The 26,979-nt window shown below is 35.2% G+C and overlaps 1 long non-coding RNA gene across 2 annotated transcripts in view; it reads left to right on the top strand.

Annotated features, from left to right (window-relative positions):
- Positions 1-253: 253 nt before the first annotated feature.
- The window catches only part of LOC308557431, a 255,127-nt gene continuing 228,401 nt past the window's right edge, over positions 254-26,979 (top strand). For both annotated transcript variants that reach the window (XR_013998835.1, XR_013998836.1), the window contains exons 1-2: positions 254-687; positions 20,085-20,145. This is a non-coding gene — a long non-coding RNA (uncharacterized lncRNA). The remainder of the gene's footprint in view (positions 688-20,084; positions 20,146-26,979) is intronic.

Here is a 26,979-nt window from a genome sequence, read left to right as displayed (position 1 = left end):
TCAATTGAATTGCTGCTCCTGCAAAAAGAAACTTGGCCTTTACCTCTGCTCCAGTTCACATCTGCAGCATATTTTCCATTAGAAATCTTCCCGATGTCCAGGGGCCCTCGGTTTGGGCTGGCTGAGCTGCAGCAAGCAGCCCTGGGACCCCTGGAGGCACACCCCACACACTTACGCGGCCTGACCTGGGGTCACAAGTAATGGCTGCGAGCTAATTGATTGAGAAAGGCTTGTCTGGCGGGCCCCTCCGCGCCTCCCCGCATTCCTAACTCCTGCGAGGGAGGCGGTGGGCCCGGCCGGCGAGGGAGGAGAGGCGGCTTCTCGCCGGGACCGTTGCGCTGCGCGGCGGCTCCGTCCCCTCGGTGCGCGCTCGCCTCTCTCCACCCGCCCCGACCGCCGCTCCGTCGCTCCAAGGCGACCCCAGGGGGTCCCCCGAACAGGGGCTCGAGTACTTATCGAACCGAAAGAACAAAGTAGCCGCTTGCAGGCGGTGGGGAGCGCGTGGAAATCCTAGTAAAACTTCGGCGCAGCGCGCGGCCCACGGGCACCCGCGCCGCCCGGTCGGAGGGGGCCGCTGGGTGGCGGCTCGGGGCTGCCGGGTGGCGGACGGCCCCTGTAGGCAAAACTGAAATGCACCAGGGCAGGAAATAGCGCACTTTTACGCCACGCAACCGTTGCTTTCGCATGGTGAGTGCAGATTTCAGATGTTGCTTGAAATGTGCTCGGTGTGTTGTGGAAACAGGGAGCGCGCCCCGGCGCGTGGGGGCAGCTCCACCCGGGCGCGCCGCGGGGCTCTCCCCAGGCGCTCGGCTTTCTGTTTCGGCTGGATTGCACATTAAACTTGGCAGTGCGAACCGAGAAATGCCATCTTTGTGCCGCCTCGGCGCCCCCTTTCCCTAAAATTGTCCCTCTGTCTGAGTCACGCTTCTCCTGAAACCCGGATAAATGTTGCGCCGGGCAGACCCTGCGCGGAATAGGGAATGAAGGAGCCAGGGTGTCACAGAGGCGATGTGAACGTCTCCGCGCCCGGCCGGTGGCACCGCCAGGCTCCCTGCGGCCGCCTGGTCGGGGGTCCGCGGCGGGGTCCCTGTGAAAGGAGCTTTGTGCAGAGTCCTGGGAGTAAAGGGTCAGGGCCTGGGAGTTATCTGGCCGCCAGCGAGACGCACTGGGGCGTCCTCTTATTTTTCACCTAAAATAGGAGGGGGGGGGGGGGGAGTGCATCTGTACATATTGAAAAGTAAGTGTGTTTTGATTTCGTCAGTTGCCTTCGTACAGTCTGTGTGTGTGAGTCCTGGCACAGGGTCCTTGCAACTTGTTTTGAGAAGGAGCATTGCAAACTTCTTTTGTTCCTTTTTGTTTTGTTTGCTCACATTTCCCTGTTGAAACTTTTGGGCACAGTTTATTTTCTTGATTTTAATGACCTTGAAACAAGACTGAGTAATTTTCAGTGCAGGTATTTCAGCGCAAATACCTCAGAAGTTACTAAGCTTACTTTTCTTGGGGGGGGGGGGGCGGAGAACTACCTCAGTGTAAATTGTGCTTCATTTCTCATTTAAGCATAAAGAGAATCCTATTTTAAATGTGCTGTGTGTTAAAAAAAATAAAAATCAGAACCTTCAGGGAGTGATCCTAGAAATGTTATAGAAGAGATTTTTCTCCAAAAGCTGAAAATTTAGTATTAGAGTTTTAATAAGTGCCAAAATATTATTGCTGTCATTGACTTTGTTTAAAAAGCAGTGTTCTTAACAAGATGACCGCATTAGACGCTACCCAATGAATGAAGTGAAAAATGTATCTTCCAGGCTGCTGATTTGATATAACTCAGAGGGCTGTGTTATTATGGTGTTTCACATTCATTTAAAACATTCAAAAAGCAGCTCCCTAATATAAATTTAAATAATCACTTAAAAAATAAAACTGACTAAACTGCTTATGTTTTGAGATTCATAGCTTCTGTTTGCTAAAGTAAATTAATAAATGGAAAAAACATAGTGAAGTAATTGTGAAGCTATAAAACTCCACAATAAAGGGAGGAAAGCTTTTAAAGAGGAATGAGTGTGCTTTTGCTTATACGGCAATTTTGAGGCATTAGCTCTTCGCTCTTCTTTTTCAGAGATTTCTGCAAACCGATCAACTGTTGCAAAACTAAGCAGTAGTCTTGACTTTAGTACAAGAACTCTGTATAAGAAGGGTAACTATGTTCGAGCTCTTCCTATGATTTGATATGAGCTTCTTTCAATAATTGCAAAATGTGACTGGCAAATCCTTTTGAGGAGTTCATTATGTTCCTCACCTGTTACAGTCACTCTTTTTTCTTTATTTGCTCACAAACACATTTCCTAGATGTTTATTAGTACTATAGGGGACTAAAAGCCTTTTTTTTGGTAGGAAATGTTGACGTTTTCATTTGCATGAACCTTTTGGGGTTTTTAAAATTATGTTCTCATCAAAACCACGAAGGTGTTTTTAATAAGGTCTTTGGTATGATGTTGATATGAAGGAGATGGCAATTGTTTGGAGTTTTCTTTTAATGCTGTCTCATTAAGTAAAGTTAAGGTGTGGCTGAGGGTTTATGAAAGGCTTTGCCAAGGGATTAGCCTTTTGAAAATTTCTCCCGTTGGTATCAAGATTGTAAAAAAAAAAAAAAAAAAATGTTTACCCCTTACCATTTCCCTTCAAACCAGTCCAAAGACTAGAAATTAAAGGCAACTTCATTATTTTCCTTGGTTATAGCTAACCACAACTCAGGAAGTTACTATGCTACGAGGAGGGGCTACAAAAGAATTGGGTTCCCTTTAATGGAAGCACATAAATTGTGATAAACAAAAGAAAAAAGACCTATTGCTTAATTTTCCTAACACTTAATAACTACCATCTTCAGTCTTTTCTGTTCATATTTCCATATTGATTGTTTGTTGCAGTGAAGGCATCTTTTAAAAACTGAAATCTACCTTAGCATTATTTTATAGCCATAGTTTTAAGAAGGTATATATTTTCTTATGTAAGGCTATTTTACCACAGAAGTTTAAATTATGTATTTGATAACTAGGAAAAAATGGAAATATGTTCAAATTAACTCTAGGGTGGTTTCTCTTAGCTATATGTAAAACATTGGCGATTCATCGTTCCTCCCCTAGATTGTGTGTGTGTGTGTGTGTTTGGGTTTGCACGTATAAGCTCACGAGGAGGGTGTTAGAGTGGCCAGGACATGTGATAAGGTTATGACACTACTTGACTTACTTCCTTAATTCTCATGGTCACTAAATTTCAGTATTTTTCTGTACCCCTGCAGCAATAGACATCTGCTGCAGTGAAATTATGCCTTCTCTGTTGAGGAAAAATGTCATATTAACTGTATTCTTGTTTTGATTACATTTGTCAGTTTGATTTTTAAGATGATTTATTTTATGAAAATATAAGGCAGAATCTATAGGATTAGATTCTATTGTCTCTGACAAATTTTGGGTCCTCTAAAGGTATTCTAGAGTTGCAGTATGGTTTTTATTACTCTTCTTCCAGGGAATAGAGCATAGTGGTTGTTCATCTTGTAGATACTTTGGTCTTAGGAATCATGTCTTAAATTATGAAAAACTCAACAACTTTATTTTTTAAATTACTTTTGTTACTATTAGCTTTAGTCTCTCTTTTTTTCCTGGAATATTCTAGGAAATGTATGTTAAAGCTTCATAATATATCATATATATTTCTTAATTATCTTTCACACTAATTTATATATTTTCCTGTGCTGCATTTTTCGTGAATTACTCAGAATTATCTTCCAATTTACTAATTTTTGTTTTGACTCTTTCCACTATATATGTCTTCCTGAGAATTCGAATTGATTCTTTTCTCATAGCCACTTTTATTATTTTATCTCTACTTATTTTCTTGAAAATTGTATTGATGTTATTTCTTACTTTGTCTCTTTATGGATATTAGCATGCTTACTTTGAAATTCTGAAACTGATCTATTATTTTCATGTCATCTGGAATGACTTCATTGACTTTTTTAAAAACTTGCTGGTGTTTTTTTTTTTATGATATTTATCACATGCCTTGGAATTTTGGTTTTCAGGCCCAATTTAAGTGAGAAAGATTTTTTAAAATTCTCTCTCTCTCTCTCTCTCTCTCTCTCTCTCTCTCTCTCTCTCTCTCACTCATTGCTAGCCTCACCCCAGTGCTATGGTCATAGACTTGGTCCTGCATGCTGTCTATTCCAAGCTCACAATCTCTGATAATGGAGATCTCATAGGTCTAGTTACCAAGTCAAACAGCAGTTTGTCTCAGGTTCTGACTGCCAGATTATTGCTGATGCTTCTGACCTCTCTACGAAACAGCTCTATGTAAGCCATGGCTCCAGGAGAATAGTCAGGTATTCAACTTTGTTGGGGTGACATTGATTAAAAAAATTATATAGGTTTCAGGTGTATGATTCATCTATAGATGTTACATCATAGATGAGTCAGTCCTCCTTGTCATAGTATATTTTTTTTGACAATTTGATTCACCAATGATACATCTGACAAGATTTAATATCCAAAATTTATAAAGAACTTAAAAAACTCAACACCAAAAAACCAAACAAACCAATTAAGAAGTGGGCAAGGACCTGAATAGACACTTCTCCAAAAAGGACATACAGATGGCCAATATATATATATGAAAAGATGCTCAATGTCACCAATCATCAGAGAAATGCAAATTAAAACCACAATGCAATATCACCTCACACCTGTTAGAATGGCTACCATCAATAAATCAACAAATAACAAGTGCTGGCGAGGGTGTGGAGAAAAGGGAGCCCCTGTGCACAGCTGGTGGGAATGCAGATTGGTGAAGCCACTGTGGAAAGCAGTATGGAGTTTCCTCAAAAAATTAAAAATGAACTGCCTTATGACCTAGCAATGCCACTTCTGGGAATATATCCTAAGAAATCCAAAACACAAATTTGAAAGAATATATTCACTCCTATGTTCACTGCAGCATTATTTACAATAGCCAAGATTTGGAAGCAGCTCAAGTGCCCATCGGTGGAAGAGTGGATAAAAAAGCTGTGGTGCATTTACACAATGGAATACTACTTCGCCATAAAAAAGAAGGAAATTTTATCTTTTGCAACATCATGGATTGACCTAGAGAGCATTACGCTAAGTGAAATAAGCCAGTCAGAGAAAGACATGTACCATATGGTTTCACTCATATGTGAAATCTAATGAACAAAATAAACTAACAAACAAAATAGAAACAGACTCATAGATAGAGAACAGACTAAGAGCTATCAGAGGGGAGGGGTATTGGGAGGCTGGGTAAAAAAGGTGAAGGGATTAAGCAAAAAATAAATCTCATAGACACGGACAATAGCATGGTGATTACCAAAGGGAAAGTGGGGTGGGGAGAGGTAGAAGAGGGTGTAGGGCGAATAAGTGGGAAGGAGACTTGACTTGAGATGGTGAACACACAATACAATATATAGATGATGTATTGTAGAGTTGTAGACCTGAAACCTATAAAATTTTATTAACCAATGTCACTCCAATAAATCTAATTTTAAAGACAACTTGATTCTGATGTTTTTTTGGTTTTTGCTTTTATATCTGAATATTTACCCATTCTCATCTCTACCCCCATCTTTTTATCAGGAATGACACCAGATATAGCGAAACCATGGTGAGAGCTATCAGAATTTTTTACCCTTTGAAAGAAAATTAGTACCTTGGCATCATGACATTTTCTGTTCATTTAAGCCTTTTAGTTTTATTTTTTAATAAAACTATGCATAGTTTCTGGTTCTCAGATTACTCCAAGTTGTATCTATTTTAGACTTTTCGAGGTGGTGTTTTTTACTTTCTCCTATTTATTTTTCTATGGAATTTTTATTTATTAGTCTGTCTTTCTTCTGAGTACAAAAATGTCTATGGTTTTCTTCTGGCCTTTCAGTTGCATCAGTCTGTTTTGTCTGGCTTCTCTCACCTTTCTTTCTGGAAGGCATAGCCAATTTATGGGTTCACATCTCTTGATTTGTTCCTTTGTAGTGAAACTCCTGCATAATCTTGCATAACTCTACTTGCATTGCCATTTCTAGTTGTTTCAAGGTTCTTCTACACTGTTCATTGCTGACACTGCCCTCCCCTCAGCAGAAATTTTACTTCATTTTCTACAAAATTTCTGCCCAACAAAGAAGTAAACATTTAAACTCAAAACTATATATGGTATTCTTTAATACCAGTCTTTTCTGTTAAATTTTGATACCTTATATCCAGTAATAATTGTCTTTCTTATTGTTCTCATCTTCTCAATCAATATTTTCTTGTTAATCAGGTATAAATCAGTCAGATTAGAGTTCATATGTTCTTGAAGGTAGGATACAACAACACAATATAGCAAGGTTTTTACAGTATTCATTTGTACTATTTATGTACTAGAAGTTTCAGAGAGGAAAATGTCACAGGAATATAGCCCAAATCATCTAGGTTTAGAAGGCTTTGATCAACATTTAGGATTGTTTTCCCCTGTGGATAGCAAAAATGATCAATGCTTGCTAAACGTTATTAACATTTTAATCACTTTATGCATTTACCAAATCAATTTAAATTATTCATTGGTTGTTTAAAAATGAATAGCTATAAACAGAAATTTAGGAAAGCAACATTGATGCTTGATTCACACACACAAATTGATTGATAGATACCCCTAATCTCTTTCCAGGCACTCTGGCAGGTGCTTTGGGATCCGCAGAGAAACATCTGACATAATTTCTACTCATCGGCAGCTGAGTAGCATTCGAGAGAGTTGACTAACACTTTAAAAAAATCTTTTTAGAAAAAGTCAGAATGTTAATGCTTTTTCAGAGTATAAACCATTATCGAATGAATATTATAGAAGTACCAAGCCAGGTGAAAACAATCTGAATGAATTGATACTAAATATTATTTAAGACCAAAACATCTGCTTGGCCTTCAGTGATGAGAATGATTGGGACATATGGCTAGGAATAGAAAAGTCTAGTCAAATGGATTCAATAGTAGCCAGAGGTCTGGAGACCGATTCCAAAAAGATGTAACAAATCCCAGGAGAGTAATTATGTCCAAATGAGAAACTGTTAGATCCAAGCAGTGGCATGGGGATGGGTTCGCCCCTGGAGAAAAGATGACATGGCCATTTGAATCAAGGTAGGGTCATTCCAACAAATCCATCCAAAATAAGACCATTATGGCATTGTTTATTATTCACCACTTTAATAACTGGCTGACCATTTAGCTGACCTGTGCTACTTAGGCTACATTTACTGATGTAATAGGTAAAGTTCCAGCATAGTCCAGAAGTTTAGAACTTAGAGCCACTCATGTGCTTTGGGAAGCTTTCTGCTCATTGATTCTTTCCGTCTTGCAGCTTCAACAACATAAACTCCCATAGCCTCAAATTATAAGTTTACACATGGAAGGATTTTATGGTCCTGACCTGGAAGTGGTATAATCATCCCCACCCACATTCTGCTTTTTAGAACTGAGCCATATGACCATAACTTACTCAAGGAGCTCTGGTAAATCTATCTGTGTCTCCAAGAAGAAGAGTCCCAACCACTAAATCAGATAACATATTTCTGTTGAATGTACAAAGATCTGAGTCAGACATTGTGGTGAGCATATCTATAACCAAAACTCACTTTTTTCCCTTCAAAAGTCTTAGATAGAACTATATGTAAGTAAAGGTTAACACAGTATCGGATGTATTAAGTTTTATAACAGAGGGATAAAGAATCTCTTGCAAAGGAAGGACTTCTTGGAAGAAACAATATTTGAGCAGAACTTGAAGCATATAGGGGCTCACCATCAGGTAGAAAGGGAAGGTACTGCATGAAAAGTGACATCACAAGTAGCTATCAAATCTCTAGAGATGAGAGTCTATGATGGTTGCAGAGATAAAGATGTCTGAGAGATATTTTGGGACCACCACATGGCTGACCTTTAACACCTTATTTATAGTTCAAGAGCCATTTCAAAATCTGTAGCATATGCTTAAGAAAGAAAGTAGTGTTCAGAATACCTTAGAATGAAAGAACTAGAGGCTGGAAATCTTGGGGAGCTACTTGAACTAAGGCAGTGGGAACAGAACTGAGAGAACAATTAGGCGAAAAAATTGGAAAGTCGATTTGAAAAGACTGAGATTATTTACATTAGTGATGAATCCAGAGATTTTGTATTTGACTAACAGAGTGTTCTCAAATGTTAATCTTTGGGAATTATTTGATGAGTTCCAAAGAGCACTTATAGTCAATTTCATTAGCTAAGGGACTGTTACAATCTCCCCAAGTGAGAGCTTTATCTGGATTTGAACAATGATGTTTCTGGAAGCCTTGAACTTTAGAGAAGCACGAGAGATATATCTTTTATTGTAGCCACACATGACCATATTTTTTTAAAAAAAATCTGAACAAGAAATAACACAATATAAATGACCTCCCCCCTTTTAAGCTCTAACTAGGCAAATATATTCCTTTTATCTTCAAGTGCTTTCCCTTGACCAAAATCCTCACTCAAAATTCTCTTCTGTTCTCTTCTAGACATTATCAGAATATAGATGTTCTTTGTAAACTATGCAGAAAGTTAAATAAATTTTAGAGATTGAAGATTTCATGAATCCTTTTAATTCTTCTAGACTTCACTGGAGTGCTGCTCAAGTGCACATGTAAGTCTCCTCTGCACGTTCAAGAATATTCATTACTTAAAATGCTCTCTGGAAGTGAGGGTTTGGAGAGCCACTTTCCCCCATGTTTTATGATGCAGGGGAAGTATTTAAATGTTTAAGGACTAAAATAGCCTCTTGAACTCCCATTAGACCTGCTAGTAACAATTTACCAGATGTAAAACATCAAATAGTATTGATGCAGAATCTTTGAGGCCTGGTTTCCAGGTGTTCTGCCCTAAGAATATTTTTTTTTTTAGCTACTGAAAATATTACTCCTCTAAGAAGATAGCCTAACCCTTGTTAAGGTCAAAACAAAAGATCCCCATTAATTTCTGCAGAGAAGAGGTAACATTTAGATGACAACCATAGTGTACTAATTAATGTTACTTTTAGATCAATAATTTACTTAAAATGATTCCAACTCTCAAAAAAATCTTAATTCTATTAAGCATATTATACGCTATGTTTAAATAGGTTGAGACTGCCAACTGGAAATACAATACAATAGCAAGATTCGAATGAAGGTACATGAATTATAATAAAAATATCATCTAATAATATTTTTTAATGAATTTCAGTTAAAATGGGTAGTATTTATGTGCTTTTGAAATTATTTGATCTAAGGTGTAGCTTTCCTTTTAATAATACATAAATTTTCAAAATGTTAAAAACAGAAGGACAGGACTTCCTAAATGTATCTAGGGTTACATTTATTATTTCCTTTTCATTGGTAGTATTCAGAAAATGTGGAGAACTTTGTTAAAGTGGGAAAAGGACTGATAAGAAATCAGAAGATAAGGGTCGAGGTTAGGCTACTCTCTTATTTGCCACAAAACTTACCTGAATTTTTGGTTTTTATACATGATAACCACTTACCCACCACGTAGAGTTATTCTGAGGAACAATTATTACATGTTTCAGCATTCAGAGAGAGAAATATAAAATGAATTCTCATTCATTCTAATTAATATTTTCACTGATGACCATCAATTCCTTTATAATTTTCTAGATATTTGACAAAGTTTAATTATTCTTACTTTAACATATGCCTATAATTCTTAATTGGGAAATATTTTATATTTATCATAAATATTTTAGTCCATTCAAGTCATGCCTGTATGAAATTCACTCCTGCGATCACACCGTTATTTTCAAACCATGATGGCTTAACTGATTTCATCCCCATGGCCTATGTTGTGTCTTTTTGATCACTCACAGTAGTCTTGTTAAAATAGTCTTGTTACCAAGTCTCCCAGTTCTGTTTTCAACACCTGAGAGAATGATACAGCTTCTGCATCTCGATAAAGTGAAATGCTGGAACAGCGATTAGGAGAAAGAAAGAAATAGATTTTATGCTGTAATTGGTTGCTGCCACAGGATTTTTTCCCAATTACAATTCTTATTATATCATACCCCTCTACTTAAAATTATCCACTGATTTTTAATTTTTTTCCCAAATATCTTGGTGTTTGATTTTGGTATTTCTTCAAAGTTATTTTGTGTACTAGAATCTGTGGTTAGAAGATTAGGTTAAACATAACTAATAATCAGATTTTTTTCTTAAAGTTTATTTACTGAGCTCACATAAAAGCATATCTAAGAATATTTTTTATTTTTAAAAAATAAAATAAAAATTAATTCTTATTGACTTTTCAATAGTATCCAATTAGAAGGAAAATTGTTCTGTTTGTTAGCTGATTTTTTTTTTAAATATTTCTTATCACCATTTCTTCTACTCTGTAGAATGATACTACAGAAGGACTAAATATTAGGATACATAACTTATTTACATAAAATAGCAAAGAAGAAAAAGAAGAAAACAATTAGTAAAAATAGCTTCTAAAGCTAAGTTTTGGTGTATAATAACCGGCTAACCCTTTTGGTGAGGTCCATTGGGTAGGATTGGGATTTGATTTATAAAATAGAGTGAATTTCATGCAGGCATGATTTGAATGGAATAAAATGTTTATGATAAATATAAAATATTTCCCAATTAAGAATTATAGGCATATGTTAAAGTAAGAATAATTAAACTTTGTCAAATATCTAGAAAATTATAAAGGAAATGATGGCCATCAGTGAAAATATTAATTAGACTGAATGAGAATGTGTGTGTGTGTCTTTGGTTCACTTAGTTTGTCTTCCTATCCTTTAGCAACTCCTTTAAACGTAAGATGTGTCTTCTGGTTCTTTTGTAAAACTAGGATTTTCATTCACCTGCCCATATATTTTTCCCAAGGAGGGAGAATTAAAATTTCCTGACATGTATGAAAAAGATTAAACAATTCAGCTACTTTTTAATAACTTTTCCCTTGCTTTTCAAAAGCAGTAACGTTGCCATCATTCATAAATGGTTACAGTAATGTCGACACTTCACAGATAAGAAGTTTATTATTCATGAAAAATTTACAAATGACTGACTGGTGACTCTCCCAGATTGCTAAAACAAAGCAAAGTTAATTTTTGATTCTACAGATCTAAGGTATCTGTCTCCAGCGTAATACCCATCAGGAAGAAGATGAACTGAAAGGCAGGAAATACAATCTCACAGTGAAATTTGTTCAGTTATGGAGAAAATTCCAACGGAAAGGGTGGAAATGCCAGAGGTGTGGATAAGTGAATTCCAGCTGGACAAAGTGCTAAATTACATTCACTGAAGATTTAATATTTCTCTAAAAAAGAATACTTCCCATATCTCATAATTATTTAATGAGTTGATTACTGAGTTGAAACTTTTCAGTTAGTTGGGCAATTCGAGGTATGGTAATGGGACATACACAGTATTCTCTTAGTGGGATTTGGCTGCTTATGAATATATAGCAGGTTCAGTAATACCCAGAGGCCCCCTAGTACAGTTAACACTGAGAACATAGTATATATTTGGCAAATATATGCTAGTTAGGTTAAATCGTGAAGATCTATATAGTGCAATCTTAAATTGTGTTAGAAAAGGACATGTTTGGTTTAGTGAGACACATTTAGTGATAGTACAAAGCCTTAGATCTGATGACTCAAAATATATCTTTAAATCAGTAGAAATGTGGAAGAACACAGCATTAGAAATGATGGGATGATAACTTAGATTTGATTATAGCAAGACTGAGCCGAGCAGCTGTTGAGATTGCATAATGATATGTGAGTTTCTCATCAGGCCTGTAACATGTTTCCACTAATATAGATTAAGAATGTCTGGATGTACTATAATTATCCCTGGGGCTTTTGCATAACATAATTATGTCTTTCTAATGCAAAGTACTTTTATTAAGTGAAAGATGATGTTTAAAAGTTATGGAGATCGCTATAAGAACCACTCAACGATGGACGGAAACGTTGGCACTCATAACAATATTGTGGGGAAAAATACTTATCTTTTTTTGTTATACAGAGTTTTCAGAATTCAAAGTCTTGTTTCCATGGCAGGCACATGAAGGATGGTTTCAATTATGATGACCCTTTTGCTGGCATTTGTGCACCATGTCCAGACCACAAAATGGAAAATGCAGTCTGAGTCTGCTTTACGTAAATACAGTACTGAGATCAGCCTGTCTTTAAGAGCCTGATTGCTATTTAATTACGGAGAATTCAGCAACCCAACAACAACAGAAAAACAATGAAGGTCTCATGGCAGGGCCTTCTTATCCTCTCTATCGCATGGAAGAATGTGATATATCTCATACCTTTATGTAACTAGGTTTACTAAATGGTTCTCATTACAGGTTTTGTAAATACTCCCTTAAAACATAGAATGAGAGTGGTTATGTTGATCAGTAAAACTATGAATGCAAAGTATTTGTGTTCATATAAGGATTTTAAAGCAACTGTGATGTGGTAAAAAATTAAAAAGTAAATCTGCAGTGAACAAATGGGAATTCAAATTCCAGCTCTGAAGTGTGGCCGGGCTATCTCTACCCAAGTTTCTTAACTTCTCTGAGCCCCAAGTTATCATCAACAAAATGAGGCTAAGAATTCCTATCTTGGTGGGCTATTGAGAAAATTAAATGAGATAATTTATGTGAACCATCATCTTAAGAATGTTTTCATTGAATCTGATTTTCAAAAATAATTCGCAAGAAATGTGAAAGAGTAATAACATAATAAAATATATTTTATATTCTCTCCTTTCATCTCAAAGGAGATTTTTGAAGAGAGTACCACATTTGAAACTATCTTTTATTTATAAGATTGTGAATTTATCTTTAATTGTAGAATAATTGTTTCCTCTTTTTTTTTTTTGGTCTTCTTTAAGTGAATTACTTAACTATCTCTTCTCTAATACTCTGCCTGAGAAGAGGTGAATATTTAAAAATATTTATATATTTCTGAAAGTATTTCTCAATTATCTTTTTAAGCCTTTTTTTGAATATTTAGAAAAGTTTTTTTTTCTCTTTCATGCTCATATTTCATACCTAGTATTTTTGCCTTAAGATGTGGCTTTAAAAAGGTGTAAGAACCAAGTGGGAGCATAAGTTTGGACATAGAAACTTCCTACCATAACTTTCTTTGTCATTCTATCTCCTCTTGGTGGTTACAGTAACGTAGACATAACACCAATATTTGCTTTTATCATTCCACATTTATTTAGTACATTCCGTGGTAGGATAAATAGGATCAGTTAGGTGAGGTGATAAGAAGGAAAAGAAGACCTATATTCTACAAGTATTTTATTTTATAGTATGAAAATAAATATAAAATATAGTAAGCAACATATAAGCAAATGACAAACATATTGCAAACTGCTATCAGAAATGAAGGACTATTAGACTTTTCTGGAAGTTTTATTTGTACTTAATCTATTGAGATTCAACATTTGTTTTTAGTAAATTATTTTACCTTTTAAAAATACATTAGTGCTAAGTAGTAAATTAAAATTGAGATTTCTTTTTTTCTACACTAATAACCTATAGTTAAAGTGTGGTATTATTTAATAAATTATCACCCTTCACCGATATCTATTGTTCTATTAACCAGTTGCTCTTGCCTGTTGTATAAATTAAGTTGTTAAGGATTAAATAACTGAGATGATCAGAATTTGTTGGGTTTATCAGAGAATCTTTGAAGGAAGAATTTTAATTATAGTTTTAAAACATTTAATGAGTAGCTTTTTGTGCTATGTGCTTTCATACTTAATTATCACCTTATTTCAAATTAGGGATTGGGAAACTGAGGCTGAGAAAGATAAAATGCCTTGCTAAAAATGAGTTTCCCAAGGCCATTGAGCTTTGTAACTACACCCTGAGGGGGAGAGATTTCTAAGAAAAATAAAACTTCCTATTCTTTTTCAATTCTGAAACCTACCAAAAACCACAGTTTTTTTCTGACATTGAAGAATTTACAATTACTATGCTTCTTTCATGAGACAATCTTTGAGAATACTGCTTACAAATAAAACTGAATGAAGATTTTCAGAGGGACAATAGGAAATAACTTACAGGTACAAAAGCTCACTACATGTAGATCTGTCTCATGACTTTAAACAGCAACATGATAATCTAGAGTATGGATATGTTATCATATATTAAAATACTTCTGTATTCTTAGACGTTTATATTGTTTATCCTACTTCATTATTTCAAACAGCTCTGTAATAAACACCACTGTTAATTTCTCCTTTTGAAGAAGTGGAATTGCTGGTTAAAGATTAATATTTTAGTCATGCCTTCAATAATTTCTTCACAGTTTTTACTTCTACCAACAGTATCTTTAAATATCACTATTAAGAGAAAATGCAATACATTGAACAATACATATAATAAATCATATGAATGGTTAAAAACTACATGTGTAAATATGTAGCATAATAACTTGAATGATGTACACTAAATTCCTCTGGGGGAGGAAATAAAACTGGGGGAAAAGAAGAACAAAAACTTTTTTATAGCAAATATGTGTGTTGTTTGAATCTTTTGCAATGAAGCTGAGCTTATATACTGCTATGTATTTTAAATAAAATAGAGACTAACATGTTATTAATATAGAGGTACAAAGTAAACAGTATGAACGTATTAAATCTAAATTTCATAGCTATAACATGGTGCCATTCTGATTCAAATATGTCTGGATGTATTTTATAGTCTGAGACTCTTCATGTGCACTAGCATGTGAATTATTTTTGTAGGTAAAAATGATAAAATAAATAATACTATCTTGGTTTCCAGAACAAATTATTTCCATCTGTACCACTGAATAAATATAGTTCTGACTCAACCACATGAGTAACATTACCTGTTTTTAAAAGTGACTATTTGCTGAAGACCTTAAGCTTTTCAGGTGCTTTACCTATGGTTAGTTTTGGCAAGAATAAACATGACAGCTAACAGAACTTCAAGCTGTACCTAGAAATAGTGCCAACTGAATTTAAACTGAATATGTAATTTATTTCAGTTGCCTTTTTTCTCCCTAAATTCTGAAGTTCAAAGTTTAACTTGGATTTGTTTTCTCAAGTTTAGCTATAGTCAAAGTCCATGAAATGGCTTATGTCTGTCAATAGTTGACCTAATAGATTTGTCCTACGTTCACACTGTTCTTTTCATGGTAGACTGTTTATGTAATATAGGTTTATAATTTTTTGTGGGCTCTACTTTAATATTGGATTAGAAAATCATGGGAATTTTAGCAATTATTTATAAGTATTAGGTTTTTTAATAGGGTTTTGGGGCAAATTATTTGCTCAGTAATTAATTTATTCTTTTTTCTCATTTATTCTTGAATAACATCAATCATTTATTGAAAGCTAATCATGTCCAGAGGTTTATCAAGACAAGAGCAATATAGTGAAGTTAGAGGTATGAAATCAATGAGTTCCATAAAATATGAGTTGCTATATGAGAACTTTGTATAAACAAGCATAAAATAACCAAGAACTTCTACCAGGGTCATCAAGAAACATTCATTTAAGTGTGGAAGCTCCAGTAGAATTGTGTACTGTTAAAGCATATAGAAAGGTTTGGTGAGAGGTAAGAATGACAGCAAGGAAATAAGGCAGGGATCAGATCTTGGAAATCATCGGGAGCCCTGCTCAGGTCCTTAAACTTTTTCCTTTAGGCAGTGAAGAGCTATTTAAGGGTTTTTAGCAGCAGAGCAACTGAGCTGCACATTTTAGACAGAGACCTTTGGCAGCAATGATGAGAAGAAATGATTCGTTCAGGTAATATTGAGACATGAAAAAAGGCCAGCGTGGTGGTGAAGGAGAAGTGAAGAGCTGAGGCAGGATATTTTAAGGAAGTAATATTGATCATGTTGATTCAGCGATAAATTTTGGAAGATGTGGAAAATGCAGTAGTGTGGATTGATTCCTGAGCACCTGTCTTGAGTTAATGGTTTCATGGTGACGCTATCCACCAATAGGAATAGGAAGGGAGGTTTGGGCGTGAGGGTAAGGAGCTCAGTGCTTAGCCATGTTTTGTTTGAAGTGTGTACAGGGCTGCCAGGTAGAGATGCCAAGTAACCAGTTGCATATGTGAACCTACAGGTTAGGATACAGGTTAGAGATATTGATTTGTTGGCCATCAGCAGTTAATAAATGGAGTGTTGATATTACTCAAGGCAAAATGTTGACAGGAGAAAGAATAAAATTAAAAACAGCAATGTGCAAAAAATAACCTGTAAGAGGAGGAGGAACCAGTGAAAGAGCTCAACAAAAAAAAATCTGTGAGGTGTTGCTATTATGGGTTAAATGAGGAACTTGGTGAGGTCAGTTTCAGTAATGTAGTGGAAGTGGAAGCACCCACTCAGTGGCGAAGTAGAATTCAAAATAAATGGGAGAGTTCAAATTAACAATTTCATGTTCTCTTTTGAGGAACTTAGCCATGAAAGGGACATTAACTAGAGGGGATTACAAGATAGAGGGATGTATTAATGGTCAAAGTAAGAGACACATGAGTATTAGTAATGATTCCTACAAAAGAATCTGGTAGAACAAGAGACTGAGAATGTAGACCATATGAGAGTTACTTATGAAACACCTGAACATGATGTAGCAGAACTGGAGAACTGGCTATTATCTTTATTATCAAGCAAATTTTGTGGTTAGTAAAGCAGAAATTATTAGAGGGCATCTTGTTCACTGTGACCAATAGAACAAGTGTTTTTAAATCTATAATGGCAACGTGGCCAAATAATAGTCTTTCCTCCCACTCTCCTCTGCTCCATCATGGACAAATATGTTTCCCCCTAGACATACCCTTTTCATAAAAGGCACTAAGATCTACCTTCTTGCTCAAGCCAAAAACCTGAATCATCCTTGATTTCCCCCCCCAAGTTTATTGTCACAACATCTCAACTACATTTGCTTCTGTCCATTTTCACTACTTCATTCTAGTCGAATGTATCAGTACAACAGCAGCCTTCCAACTTTTCTGCTCACTTATCTAGAGTCACTGCTTTCCCCTCAACTCCCTCATCTATTCTCCACTTAACAGCCAGAATAAATGTAATAAAGACATTAAATCAAGTCATGTCACTCTCTGGCTTACAGTCTTCCATAACTCATAGTGGGCATGTAGTAAGTGATGACTACTGTCAACATTATTGGAATTTCCCTTCCCCTTTCTCTTTTAGTTGTCCTTTTCCTTTCCTTTAATTTTGTAATAACAAAGCCATTATTAAAAGAAATTGATCATCTTATTTGAAGCATATAGTAACTGATAGATTTGTGGCAGACACAGCCAACATCAGTGTAGCTTGTTTCTGTCATAAACATTTGACCTCTGTTTAATGCCGTGTTTGAAAGAAATGGGAATATCACTGGTGTTCTTTTGACACCCCCCCCAATTCCCAGTAATAAGTAAGATAATACTTAAAAAAACAATCTCTGACATTTTTTCTAAGCATATGACAGATAATATTCATGTATGTGGTACCATGGGTTTCAAGGATAAAAATCCGAGTGATTTTATAAGTAAAAAAGTACAAAATAAAAAGAAAACACTCTGCCATTTGATATTTTGAAAAATCCAAATCTCAGGACCAAAATTTACATGATAGTGATTAGGAATAAGAACACAACATAAGGCAATAGGATCTGAGGCTGTTTTTCAGGAACGCTTTGAATTTAATTCTAAAAGTGAAGGCAGTTCAGAAAAATCTGTAGAGATCTCTCTACTGAAAAAAATTTTCTCCAAGGAAGGTAGGAAGAAATTGGGCCAAAGTTAGTGGTTACAAACTTTGATGGTGCAATTGATTAGAATATCTAAATGTCCCAATGCTGAGAAGATAATCCTTATATGATGGAGTTGGTCTCTAAAAGCGAAAGACGCAGATTTCAAGTTCAGGCATTTCCAGTGATATGTGATATATGTAACAATATATGATCTATGATGGTATATATGTTATAATTTTATTTGTATGACATCTGACATGAAACATGTCTTATATCCTAAGTGGATGACAATAAACAAAACTCATCTTTTCTTAGCTATGAAGTTGTGAAAGATGTGAAACTAGTAATTAAGGAGCATTAACCAGCTTCAGTTCTATCAATAATCAAGTATATGACCATGGGCCAGGCTCTGGTCTTTAAAATGATGGGAATAATTTTCCTTGGCCCTCCTCTTATTGTTCCATTCTACAGGTTGATTCTTTTTGGTGAAATAATTTGCTATTTCACTATATTGAATGTTATGTGAAAAGAGTTTATGGGGTATCTGAAGGCTTTCTTGCTAAAACCGAAGCATTCCTAAGTGATTTGAGATGGTAAACTTTGGACTGTCTTTCTCATGAGAACCTAACCAATAATCACTTTATACTTAGTAAATATTCTGCATATCTCTCTGTTGTTTTAATATTAGAAATAACTGTGATTTTAGGCAGAACTTGGACTCATGTTTAGTACACTATTTTGGGCTCTTCCCCCTCCCCCCCATGTTTTAATGGCTACTTTTATAATGCAGTAAACATCCTAATTGCCTCATGTGAAAGTCATTCTAAAGTGATATTTCCAAAGTTATTAAGGCAATGCAACTAAATGGGAAAGCAGTTACTTTTATTGGTTGGAGGCATGAAAAGGAAGAAGTGAGAAAAGTGCTTCAAAAGTCTAGAAATTCAGTATTTTATATGTAACTCTATCGTTCTGTTTTGCAAATATCTACTATAAGAAGAACACTTAACCCTGCACTAAATATGAAACAGCAGTTAGGAAATGATGTGCAGAATGGATCTCAAGGTCTTTATTTTGCTCTTCCGTGTGAAATCTACCCATTTGCACATGTGGAATTTTTCATCTCTACAGCATGTTTTTAAGCTTCACACTGAGTCTGGAAGTCAACACATTTAGATCAGCAGCAAACAACATATTCCTTTTAAAGCATTCAGTGGAAAAATGTGTTCCTTTCAATTTTTGAAAGATTTATCTATGCACAAAATATCTGTGTACATGTCAAAGGTACTCAGATGTTTAGCTAAATATTTTTGCAGGCCAAATATATTTCCAAAGTTAAAGAAAGAATATTCACTGGAACCAGACTTGGCTCTTAGTAGAACTGCATACCCAAATGTTATTATCTTGGTTATATTTGCATTCTTTATCATTGATATGGATGGAAATGTACTATATTCAATGCTTTAATGAACCGAGATCAGCAGAATTATGCTTCATGAAGGCAGGTGTCTTATCTGTCTTGTTCATTACACAGTGCCCAATTCAGTGCTTGGTATTATCAGAGCCTTAATAAATGTGTTTTAAAGTAGTACCGCGGAAAAAGAGAAGCAAAAACCTTGAGACTTAGCAGCCAGTCACAGTGTTCTCTCTAAGCTAAGATCTTGGCCAAACCATTTCTCCTTTATTGGGTCTCGTTTTCCTTATCTTTTAAAAATAAGGAATTTTTACACTGATGAGGGTTCTTCTGATTTTATAAAAGTACTTGGCAATTAGAGTATTGCATCTGTATAATCTTGTAATCACTATCTTAAAATAAATACATTTGCAGAGGTGATATGATGACTAAAGTTGTAAATAAGCTCACCTAGTATATGCACTTAAATTTTCAGGATACAGATTTTCTCTTATCACAGTGAAACATTATAATGCAATTTCCCCCACAGAAGTTGTGCATTGAAAAATAAGAATGTAGTGGTGCAGTCTCTTGACTTGGTTTAAGGGAAGCATGGAGCCAGAGTTGAGAATGAATTATGTCCTTTATCTGCAGTGTGGTTCCTGCAGGTCAGGGTTGAGGTGAGGACAGGCGAGCTGCAGCTCCTAGACTCAGGGTGGTGTGTGAATAACTGAAGGGACACGCCTATTGCCTGAGTTCAGACAGTGTTCATATTAAGGGAAAATCACGAGTCCAAATGTATCCTTGAATAAGTCTGGGCAGTTATAAGTCAAATATCATGGAATTCATATATTATAAAATGACATATAAGGTATGTTTTATTGATCCTTTTCAATCACTCTAACTTTTCAGATATTCAATAATTTTACTGGGATAATTGTCCAAGTGAAATTCCAAGAATTTTATCCAGATGGTAAGTAGAACTTATTATATCACCATATTTGTTCACCAGTAATTAATATAAGTTCCTGAGTATTGAAATGAGAAACATGAATTACTGTTTTTCACCCATATTTTAACTGTTTTTTTTTTTGTTTTTTATAAAAAGCAAAACCTCTAAAATTTCCTTTTGTTTTTAAATTATCGTGCTGGAATGTAAATATGTGACATGTAAATTTGTGGACTAATCATCAATCCCCTCTAAAATCCAAAGGACAGTAAAGTGTCTGAAATTTAATTTCCCTGCTAATAGCAAACATATTTTATAACCATATGTAGGTAGGAGTGTACATAGAAATATACATTTAAAATTCTCTTTTCCAGATAATTGTGTTATTTATTTCTTTATAGTAAAATTATAAAAATATTATTTATGAGTTTCAATAGGCACATAATTATCTATACTTAAGAATGATATTAAACTCTGTACCTCCTGCATCATGACACTTTGATAACTTACTTTTGGGATGATCTTCATTAAGAGTCTATTTTTCATGTTTTGAGATGGGAGATATGAAGTCATTATTCATCCTGTAGAACCACTTGGAGGTAACAAAACTTTCCCCTTTGAAACTTGCTGCTAAACAAGTTTGTGACAATTGTGGTGACAACCAGATAGGCTCTAAGTCTTTAAGCAGTGTTGGATGTGAGGAAGGTGTCTAAAACACACATAGTTCTTCATCTGACCTAAGCAATGTGCTCTGAAATTGTTTTTGTTATATATTTGTTATGTTTTCTCATTTCTCAGTTCACAGTGGACAGATTAAGTGAATTTAAATACAAATAAAAACAAAATAACTATATTCCACCACTATACCTAACCAGTTAACCCTTTGTACAAATTGGCAAGTGTTTTCAGTATATGAGCACACAGCCTACTGTAGAAATTCAAATGAGTGATGATGATGTAAGATTTAGGTTCACTCCATTTGCCCCCAAATGACTCTGCAGCCTGAGTTTGAAACTTTGCCCCACCACTTCTTCTCTGAGCAGTTGACTTGCTAATGTTATGTTACTCATGAATTTTGATGACTTTGCCCTGCTTGGAGGAAAAAGCCCAAACTTCTCAGCAAACCATTTGATTTTCTCCATACCTTAGTACCAAGTTTATCTCTTCTCAATTTATTTGCCATTTCTTGTCCCCACTCACCTGAATCTAATCACATTTGGTAACTGTGTATGACGGCTTCTTTGTATTTAGACAATTTTCTGACACCTGGTTGGTATTTAACCAATGTTGCTGATCATTATTTTGAGAACGGTGGGATTTATGAAAAGCAGACACTTGTGATGTCCTGGGTAGGTCAGACTAAGGAAATATTGTTTAATTTGGTAATTTATAGGAGCCTTTGAATTTTGTATTAGAGGAATACCATAGAAATAGAATCCATATATGTGACTTAGAACTGACCTAATCTAAACTGTGTTTTCTGGATGTTAAGTTGAGGCTTGAAATATCAGGGACTGAATTCAGAATAAGTTATAGCTGATGAACACTCTGAGATTGACTGCTTCTATGTCTGCGGAGGCAGAGGTAAACAATGGTTTGTGTCTTGAGTATGAGTTTAAAAGACATGATGAAGTATAGCTATTATATAATACAAGTATTGTTCAATCTTATTTTGTCTTAGTTTCAGATGTAAAGCAAAGTGGTTAGGAAGTCATGTACTTTACAAAGTGGTCCCCCCGCTACTTCGGTAGTTAAGTCTTAACAGTATCACCATTTTAGGCTGTGTAACAATATTTGCGTAATTCACTTACCACTTAATTCAATTTTCTTGTTATTAAAATGAGAGGATAACAGAAAAACCTAGAGTGCTGACATTGGTGGTTAAAATTATAGGTTTTAAAAAAGAGAGTCTAATTGAGATGAAGATGCCATCAATTTGTGTCTAAAACGCAAAGTATACCCAAGAGGGATTTTACATTTATTTTCAGTCTTTGGGCATAACCTCATAATTTTGTCCTTTTGGAATTTATATGTTTTGTGAGTCATAATAGTGTAGGTTATCCTGTATTAATAATCCATCCCACCTTTTGTTGGTTTATCTCAACAAAGGTTTACTTTTCGCTTACGCCATAGAGCAAGGAGGACTTCACATGCTGTTCAGGGCTGAGGGTGATGGAAGACCACCTTGACCCGTGTAACAAAGAGACTAGTGGATGGCTCACTAGCTTTTAAAGCATTACATCTGTTCACATTTTATTTCCCAACATGTCGTATGGGCACATCTAATTCAAAGGGATGACAAGGCACATCCCAACTATGTGCTTGGGGGGAGGAGAACTGGATGGAGTATTTGTAAACAAATTTTAGTGAGCACCCCAGCCATCTGCTGGCTCAGATATTTTTAGGAATAACTTATTAATGATGGTGGATGACAGTGTATCTTTTCCTCCTCAACATAAACCTGTATTGTAAGAAACGTAGAATATTTTTGTTGTTCCTTCTCAAATAGAGAAGCTGAGAACAGAGTGCCTGGATGGCGTCACTATATATCCAAAACTGGTGGGAGGGGGAATCAGGTTTATTACATCTTTACAGCATAATTGTTTCTCCATGTAGTTCATTGATATGCATCCAGTACTGTGTTCTGCTGCTTTACACTCAATGGCCCTTTTGCATAACTGCTACCTTATTTTACAGTCAAATAAAGAGCCAATCTATGGTAAATATATATTCTTAGCTTTAAAAGTGTAAAATTATAACTATTACTATCCATTTGTCTCCAATATTTTCCCACTGAAAAATTTTTTAGCTAAAACATGATTCTTCACTTTAGTGCATGTTTAGATTTTTTCCAGAAAATTATGTTGCGTTAAGTAGGGAAACAAAACAAATCATTGCCACCAAGGTGCCTCTGTTATATTACTGGAAATAATGTTATTGTGTGTTAGTAAGATTTCATTTGGTTGAAATTCCAGTGTTTCTGGCCAATAAAATAAACAAGAACAACCTGCTTATGGACAGTTTCTGAAGGGACATAGGGAAGTTTATTCAACATGCAAAACTCAGCTGAATAGGAGACTTAGTTAATGTAATTTTACAACCCTGGAAAATTGGCATTTATTTATTTATTTATTTATTATTTACTTTTAATAGGAATAAGTCAGAAACAGCTAATAAATCAAAGATGATTCATAATTTTATGTTTTGGTGTAAGGCTATGTGCATGGACTTAAAAAATTCAGAGATTACATATATAAAAGCCTTAGGAAAGCAAATATTGTTGGGGAAATTCATAATGTACCAGGTTTTTCAGGTTCATTTCCTATATCTTTGCAAAAGAAGTTGTCAAATAAAGGATGAGTCGGGTTTTCCTTAAGAACACCCTTTGAATTTCTGTGAAACCGTGTTGTTCAAAACTACAAATATGGCTCCCAACTATTTTCCTTAAAATGTTTGAAGTTTTTGGAACACGTGGATTCTGTTTTATTTTCTTCGTTAAGGCACGCCCCTTAATAGAGTGCTTTCTTATGATCATTTCGTGTTGGAGACTCCGTGGAGAAACGTCCTTCATCAGTGTGAGACGTAATATTCATCACTGTCGCAGAAGCAGCCTCCTGAGGAGGACTTTGCTGCTGACAGTGGTGGCCCCTCCTTAGAAACGTAACAGCCCTGGGTTCTGCAGTGCAAAGTCCCTGTGACTCTGTGCTGAGGAGTCGGCCCGCGTTGTCCCACAGCAGTGGACCGAACCCGGGATCGGTGCTTTAGCTCCGTTTCCTGTCCCCTGTCCCCTGTCCCCTGTCCGGGGCCCTGCTTCTCACACCTCCCTCCCTTCCTGGGACTTCTCCGGGAGCCCGGGGGAGGTGACCTCCTCCCGCCGCTTGCCAGCAGGCGCCCGTGCGGCCTTGCTGTGGCGTTGCAGGGATTTGTCCTGCCCTGTTTACAGCCAGTGGGAAGGCCCTTTGCTCCCTTGCAGCACAGAGGGAGATTCAAAATCAGAAATGATCTGAATTACATGTTTTCTGTACAGAAACATCCATTCCACAACCTGGGTCCTTCCAACTCCCTTGGAGGGTCCCTCCCCACCTTCTGTGTTGGTAAGGCTGCGGACGACAGGCCTTATTACAAAAGACGGGGTGCATGTGCATTTATCAGGGTACAAAAGATGTTTAGGCCCTATGTTTGTTCACATTCATTATTGTGGATGTGTTTGATCTCCTGAGGTGCTCTCAAAACACTTGGCTGAAATGTCTTCCCATAGAATATTTTCAAACAGAATTGTATTTCCCTCCGAAATTATAAGAATGCCTTTAATAATTCAAAATAAATATTTAGTGTATATTTATTTTAGGGTTCGGGTTTCCAAGAATTTCTAATGCTACAGTAAGTTATTTTGGTACTTGTCTTTTAGAGGAACTTATAGGTTTCTTAGCTTTATAATGTTAACATTTACAGATATGATCTATTTTGTATTTCTTAATGGTGTACAAATGGTGTGAGGAATAAATGAAAATGTAATCAGATTTTGGTTGGCTTAATTAATAGTGAGTTGTTTTAAAGATGAAAATAAAAATCCTGAATCCTTATTTGCTATTTTCAAAACTGCACATGCAAAGGTATCCAATTCCAATGTAAACCCTACAATGTTGTTTTTTAAAATATGAATATACTTTACATTTGGTTAGTTGTGCAAAATATTTTTTCTATTATATGAAGAACATAGACATCATTAGGTAGATGGTACCTAATTAGTAGATTTTTAACAATTTTAGCTGAATAGTTTTTGAAAATTGTTTAAGGTATCTGAAATATAATGAGGTAGATTTTAAAAAATTAAAATTTAGTGAATAATAATTCTTCAAAAATGCAGTTAAGAGAGAGTTTTGAAATTGAAAATTTTGTAATTATTGTTTAAAAAATAACTTCTTTATCATAATGAAATGCAAATATCTACCACAATAAAAGAAATGTTATATTAAGATGACATACAACTTTGATTTAGATATAAATTATAACTTTTAATTATAAGTGCTCCTTATAATTTTTATATTTTTACTTCCATAGATTATTATTTATTTATTAAATAATCAATATTAAGGAATAAGACACTATTTTGAAGTAGAATTTTACAACAAATATTTTTGCATTTAACAATAAAATCACCTGTTGTAGAATTGTGGATATAGTTGCATGATTTTCTCCTATAGTTTTTGAACTTTTTTAAGGTTAAGTACTTGTTTCCTCTTATAAAAATAAAAATTAATAGAATAAAAGTTTACTAAATCATTATGAATGTTTATTCCATAATAGAACAACTTGGCAAAATTCAGACTATTTTAGTGGTGATCTAATTTTTTAAATGATGTTTTAGTGTTTTTGCAGTGATTATGATGAAAATTTCATGTACAGATATATGGTCCTGTGGTTTGGGGCTTGTTTTTGTTCAAAAGGTATTGTTCTATGTGAATTAGACATGCTTATTTTATATTCTGATTCCATGTCTGTAAAGCCCACTTTTGTCTAATCCACTGCTCTGAGATTTTCCTCAAGGGGCATAAAAATAGAAAGTCAATCCTTTAAAAAAGACATTTTCTTAAAAGAATAGAACACCCTTTGAAATGCTACTGAAGTAGTGGTATTTCAATGCCCTTTATTTTCTAATTAAAATTTTTTTAATTAAAGAACTATGGTTATTTTCTTTTTTTTTTATCTCAAAAGCAATTGATTTCAAATTAAAATTAAATATAATTGAATCTACACTTTGTACTACTACAAAAGGAAAGATGTACTTATTATTACTGAATTTGGAGATTTTGTAATGTAACATCTCCTTTAAAAGAATTCATTTCCAACCATAAAAAGTTGGTTATTCTGTGTGCATTTATCAGATAGGCTCTATACAATTTCTTGTATCTCCAAAGGAAGTCCATATATAATAAATAGATAAAGCACCCAAGAACACAAACCAAATGAAAAACATGCTTTTGTTGAGATGGATTCACTCCAGTAACTTCAGAAAAGTTGGCAAGTAATTCGAGTTTCAGTGATAAGATTCTGCTGCCACCAGTGACAGTTCTGGCTGTTTGATAGGCTGAGTTTTTAAAAGAACTTCCTCTTCTAGACAGCCTAGGTTTTAGGGGATGCTATCCCCTCCCCCAAGTTTAGCTTCTGTGCGCTCATTCATAAAAAGGTCTGTGTCTGTTTGGGAAGACAAACAGTATATTTTAAAAATAACTTTTACAGTGTCACTTCTAAAAGAAGGGTTCTATTTCAGCCCGCTAAATTATGTGTTCTCTCCTTATTGGTACTGCTGAATAGCTAATATTTGCTTTTGCTTTTCCGGCTGGAAATTTGTAATTTTCTTGTCTGAGTAAAAGTAACTAAAGGTCTTTAAAATGTGGTATTTCAAAAATATAACGTTTGAAAAGTTTTAAGTTTTTAATTACTTGTAAATATTTCTCTATGAAATTTTTTGTTACTGATAATTTTGTAGAAATAGTGGCTTAAATTATACTTGGTCGATTAAAGCAATGAACTGAATTAAGTAAAATAAGAATAGCCACAGACTTTGCCCTTAAAGACTGAGTTAGCTGGGTTCTATTGCCCAGCTAAGAATCCACTGTCTTATACATAAATTCCCTCTTTAGCAATGCACGGGGAATATTTAATGTTCTTAAATATCACAGAGAGTGATACTAAACCATGTTTAGAAATAGTCTATGTGCTAGTTAGGAATCATGTGCAAGTACTAGAGGATCCAACTCAGTGGCTTAAAGAGAGCACATTTTCTTGTATCTCACAAGAGGTCTGAGATTAGGCCTCAGGGCTAACATGCAGGCTCCAGGATGGACCCCGGATTCC

Source organism: Miniopterus schreibersii (assembly GCF_964146895.1).
Source record: "Miniopterus schreibersii genome assembly, chromosome: 5".
Classification (NCBI taxonomy): Eukaryota; Metazoa; Chordata; class Mammalia; order Chiroptera; family Miniopteridae; genus Miniopterus; species Miniopterus schreibersii.
This window is presented reverse-complemented; position numbering and strand designations above follow the sequence as displayed.